This window comes from Durio zibethinus, unplaced genomic scaffold (genome assembly GCF_047325235.1).
Source record: "Durio zibethinus cultivar Kanyao isolate XHJ-2024 unplaced genomic scaffold, ASM4732523v1 HiC_scaffold_107, whole genome shotgun sequence".
In the NCBI taxonomy this organism is placed as follows: Eukaryota; Viridiplantae; Streptophyta; class Magnoliopsida; order Malvales; family Malvaceae; genus Durio; species Durio zibethinus.
Window position 1 is genome coordinate 42,586 of NW_028322730.1, and position 5,704 is coordinate 48,289.

The following is a 5,704-nucleotide window of genomic DNA, read 5'->3' on the forward strand; positions in this document are numbered from 1 at the left end:
TAATATATAAATAAAATATTTGTTATATATTAGTTATATATTATATCTAACTAATTATATACTTAATATTACTTAATATATTATATAATATATATTATTATACCTGAATACCTAATGTCCTATTTTCTCATACTAAATACCTAATGTTACCTAAATACCTAATGTCCTATTTTCTCATATTCTCGGGAAGGGTTGACATACGAGTACTTGATTCGATTTATTTCTTTATCTCCCCGTGAATTGTATGTTTGTAACAATAGGAACAGAATTTCTTCAATTCCAATCGACTAGGCGTATTGTGTCGATTTTTTTGAGTAATATACCTGGAAATGCCCGTTGATTCCTTATTAACGACGTTTCGAACACAACTGGTACATTCCAAAATAATCGTTACTCGGACATCTTTACTCTTGGCCATGAACCCCCTTTGAGTTTTTAATTCACCCAACTCTTCTATTTTCCGATCAAAAGTGAAGAAGAAAGGAATGAAAATAAATAAATAAAAGTTGCTAACTCAAAACCAAATCCTGAAAGATTTCGTTGCAATCAATTGCAATCAATATAGTAAATCAATATGTATTATACTAATAGTAAATAAGTAATACAATGATTTCTAACTCGATTTAGAATCACAGTACGGTATTTTCTTTAAGTATCTTGTAGGATACTGTTGTTCCAGCCACATTTCTCTTTTCGCTCTACTAGTAATTTAATTGGAGCTTGAACCCAAGTTTTGTTGAGGTTCAATCCACTTTTTTCGTTCTACCTTCCTTATTTATTTTATATAATTCTTATATAATTAGAATTCTAAAAAAACTAAATAGAATTATTTCTTATATAATTAGAATTCATTTCTTATATAATTATAATTCTAAAAACAACTAAAGTCAAGGGGGGGCGAGAGATTAGTCACAGATATTTGATTGTATATCGATCTAATCTTTTTCACCCCGTCCCGCGACAATAACTAGAATTAAAAAAAAGGGAATGTTAACGCATCCGGGAAGAAACGATTGATCTCTATCAATAAACCCGCTAAAGAACCGAACCAGAGAGTACTTAGTACCGGTGCTACGGAAAGATATGTTTTTAGATCTCGCATTTAAAATCCTCCTTCTTTATCGTATTACATACATTATGGTAATACATATATAATCACATGTATGTGTGGTTAAAGACCACTTGTATTTGTATATTTGTACCCGGAATTCCTAATTCAAAATTAAAATTTAAATGTACAATGATTCGATAGATAAGATTTTCCTTTTCTTAAAACAGCAAAATAGGTCCCTTTCTGCCTGAGAATTCCCGCCAAAAAGATTCATTTATTATTCATTATATGGTTGTTATATGATATGAGACCAAAAAGAGGAAATGGAAAGATAATTTTTGTATATCAATAGATGAAATAAGGGTGTGGAAAACAAGACAGGGATTCTCTACAATAACATCGTAGGCCAATTGAAAGGGATGTAGCGCAGCTTGGTAGCGCGTTTGTTTTGGGTACAAAATGTCACGGGTTCAAATCCTGTCATCCCTACCTATTACTTCTCCTTTGAGCAGTAAGGAGGGAGCCATTTTAGTTTTAGATTGATTAAAATTAAGCATACATAATCTATCATTTTCTCATATTATATATGATATATGATAGTATAGGTGTGCACGATGTATTGGGGTTATAAAATAAAAGAATCCTCTTTTTTACAGTCTTATTTATTATGATAAGAAAGCGCTCTTAGTTCAGTTCGGTAGAACGTGGGTCTCCAAAACCCAATGTCGTAGGTTCAAATCCTACAGAGCGTGATTCCGCTCTTGTTAAGTCGAAAATTACACCGAACTGAAAAAAAAAAAAAAAAAAAAAAAATTGAACAGCAATTCGAATTTGACCTCCTTGAATTAAATTAATTAAATTAAAATTAAAGGGGTCAGTCAAAAAAAGAGATGTTAATTAATCAAAGGTCCAACTGATCACCACGTATGTATTGTAAATATGCGGTTACGAATAATCCAGCCAAAGTAATAGGAATTAGACCTAAGACGATTCCAAATAGAAAAACTTCAATCATTTCAATTTATTTGAAAGGAGAAAAAGAAAGGTAATATCTATCCCTAAATATTAATCTCTATTGCCCATGAATATCAATAACTAATAATTGATAATTAACACGGTAAGGAACTATAGAATATATGGAATAGGACAGAAAACTTTGTTTTTATTAATTGTTCGTTCATTCAATTAATTTTCAAATAAGTCGTATCTTACTCAGACCAATAAATAGAGCTGAGGTTATAGTTAAAGCCGCTAGTAAAAAACCGAAATAACTAGTTAGAGTAGGCATGAAGGAGCTAAATGAAATATGTTCTTTTTATACATATGTTTATAAAGCACTTACCTAAGTTTCAATTTTTAAAAGAGACGGGGATAAGCAAAAATACCAATTGAAAGAATAAGTTCAATTGAAATTTTTTGATTCATCAATCATTCTAAACGGTATTCACAAAAATAGAGCGGCAGGACAAGAGTAGAAAAGAAAAAGAAATAGATTCATCATCTTTGTAGTTAGGTCAAGAAAAAACCTTTGGATCTAATACAAGAATACAAGAAAGGCCGCCTCACAAATATTGATTAGTAGAATTTTTTTTTTATTCCTTGCTCTCTTTTTTTTATCTATATCTAATACTATCGACTACTCTTACTTGTTACTAGACGACTAAGCAATTCCTTAAAATAAAAAAAGGAGGGCTTACAACAAAAAACAAAACCTCTTATGCAATTACGAAAAAAAGTCAATTTTTAGATTTCGCATCTAATTGACTTGCGGAAATATGATAATTTCCTTCATGAATTATTATAAACTTGTTGGATTCACGGGTTACCTGATCTTCCGTTTCTAGCCCCAAACCAATAATAGAATCCCCTATATTATATTCCAGGAATTTGAGGAATTTTCTATCGCATGATACGTGGTTATACATCGACAAGCAAGAAGAAGAAAGAAATTATCTAGCACTTCATGTCGATATACTGTTTGAAATTGCGTTGCTGTGTCAGAAGAAGGATAGCTATACTGATTCGGTATACTCTAAAAATACCTTTGGTACAATATTGACGATCTCACAAAGATTGAATTTCAGTGAATTTCCGTTTACTGATCTCATCTTTTACGGAATCGATCCCCTACAAGAATATGCGGAGCTCAGCATGTCTGGAAGCACAGGAGAACGTTCTTTTGCTGATATTATTACCAGTATTCGATACTGGATCATTCATAGTATTACTATACCTTCCCTATTCATTGCGGGTTGGTTATTCGTCAGCACAGGTTTAGCTTATGATGTGTTTGGAAGCCCTCGTCCAAACGAGTATTTTACAGAGAGCCGACAAGGAATTCCATTAATAACCGGCCGTTTTGATTCTTTGGAACAACTCGATGAATTTAGTAGATCTTTTTAGGAGGACCCAATGACCATAGATCGAACCTATCCAATTTTTACAGTGCGATGGTTGGCTGTTCACGGACTAGCTGTACCTACCGTTTCTTTTTTGGGGTCAATATCAGCAATGCAGTTCATCCAACGATAAACCTAATCCGAATTAATTATAGAGCTATGACACAATCAAACCCGAACGAACAAAATGTTGAATTGAATCGTACCAGTCTCTACTGGGGGTTATTACTCATTTTTGTACTTGCTGTTTTATTTTCCAATTATTTCTTCAATTAAGAAAAAAAGAGTAGTAGAATACTAAATAATAGTAGGAATTCTCTTATCCCATTCGGAAGGATTGCATCTCATAATTATCTATGACTGTTTATGTCTTTAGCATGACCACTTGATGAAATGTGGAGGGAAGCGGGATAAATGGCCGATACTACTGGAAGGATTCCTCTTTGGATAATAGGTACGGTAACTGGTATTCCTGTGATCGGTTTAATAGGTATTTTCTTTTATGGTTCATATTCTGGATTGGGTTCGTCCCTGTAATATGTAATAATGGGATGAACTAAGTTATAGGCATGAAAGTGTAAGAACTCAACGGGGCCCGCCTCCTCTTTCTTTGTCTGATTCGCGAGGAGGGGTCCCGTTGAATTCTTAATGATCATAATATTTTGTTCGTATAAATATAAATGACAACAAATAGATCACTTTTTCCGATGATGTTTTTGAAAAATGAACTCGATTAATTGATTCATAGCATCTGTTCTTCGATAGTATCTATCGATACTTTCAAGGTTAGAAGAAAAAAAGGAATCACTCAATTTCCTTTTCCTGGATGACACAATCACAATATATATTTAATTTTAATATTTAATTTTTTTTAATATTTAATTTTAATATTTTAATATTTAATTTTAATATTTCTTTTTTTTTTCTGTCGACCAGATATCAAGCAAACCCTTTCTAGACTAGTCTAACCTTACTCTATTTATTTTAGTATTTCATCAAAGTTTGAAATTTTTTTATAAGTTCATCGCCTTGCTTCTATTTTATATTTATAAAAAAAAGGATTCCTTCTCTTTTTTTTGGTTGTCCATTACTTATTATATTATATTATACTTATTTATACTTATACTTATTTTATACTTATTTATACTTATTTTATACTTATTATATTATCCTTATTACTTATTCGATTACTTTATTACTTATTCTATTATCTATTATAATCTATTATCTATTATAAGTAAATCTAAAAAAATAAAGGGTTCTGAAAAATCTGGAAAAATATAAACTAAGAATAGAAATCTTTGACGAATGGGATCCGGAATTGTTATTATTTCGACACAAGAAAAGGAATTTTACACATCCTTTTCTTGTGCCGAAGGCTAGGAAGACGAAGAATACTCCCTGTAATTATTTGTTCCCCTCATTTATCCTTCCTTTCTATTCTCCGCTTACTTATCTTATGTTTAGTATCTAATCAAATTGAATTTAGAAAACAAAACCCATTCTGTGACATTTCAATCTGACAATAGGGATATAATTACACCCCTCCCATTTAGATTGAAAAAAGAAAAGAAGGGGTAAAGACAAATAGTCTTCTTCACAATATACAGATTTTGAATGCGGTAAAAGTAATTCCTAGAGAAAGAATATAAACAAGCAAAAGACTTTTCATACTTTTTTCATCATACCTAACCTAATTGCCAGGAAGAATTTGTTCTTTTTTACAAATTTGATGTTGATAAATCCACGGATCTAGAAATTCATTTCGGACACTTGAACCTTTTCAAATTGTTTCTTTTTAAGAACCAAAAAGATTTGTGCAAAAACAATAGATGCCAAGAAGAACAAAAGGCCTTGGACACGTAGTGGATCTTGAAGTACTATTTCTGCATCCCCCTGACCAAATCCACCCACATTAGGATTACTTGTTAATGGTTGATCAAGTTTGATAGATTCACCCTCTGAAACAAGAAGTTCTGGTCCTGGGGGGATAATATCAACCACTTGATGTCCATCCAATGCATCCGTTATGGTTATTTCGTACCCCCCTTTTTCTTTTCGTATGATTTTGCTTACTATACCTGTTGCCGTAGCATTATAAATTGTATTGTTACTTTTGTTCCCGTCGGGATAAATCTGACCCCTTCCCCTATTTCCGCCTACGTATATGGGATATTTTAAGAAATGAACATCCTTATTACTAGCAGGGTCTGGGGAAAGAATAGGAAAGGTGATTTCACTATATTTTTGACCA

At 31.9% G+C, this 5,704-nt stretch overlaps 2 non-coding genes across 2 annotated transcripts; both read left to right on the forward strand.

Annotated features, from left to right (window-relative positions):
* The first annotated feature begins 1,466 nt into the window (after positions 1-1,466).
* Positions 1,467-1,540, forward strand: TRNAP-UGG (transfer RNA proline (anticodon UGG)). Its single transcript has one exon. It is a non-coding gene; the product is annotated as a tRNA-Pro (tRNA).
* A 189-nt stretch (positions 1,541-1,729) lies between these two features.
* On the forward strand, positions 1,730-1,803 carry TRNAW-CCA (transfer RNA tryptophan (anticodon CCA)). Its single transcript has one exon. It is a non-coding gene; the product is annotated as a tRNA-Trp (tRNA).
* Positions 1,804-5,704: the final 3,901 nt, after the last annotated feature.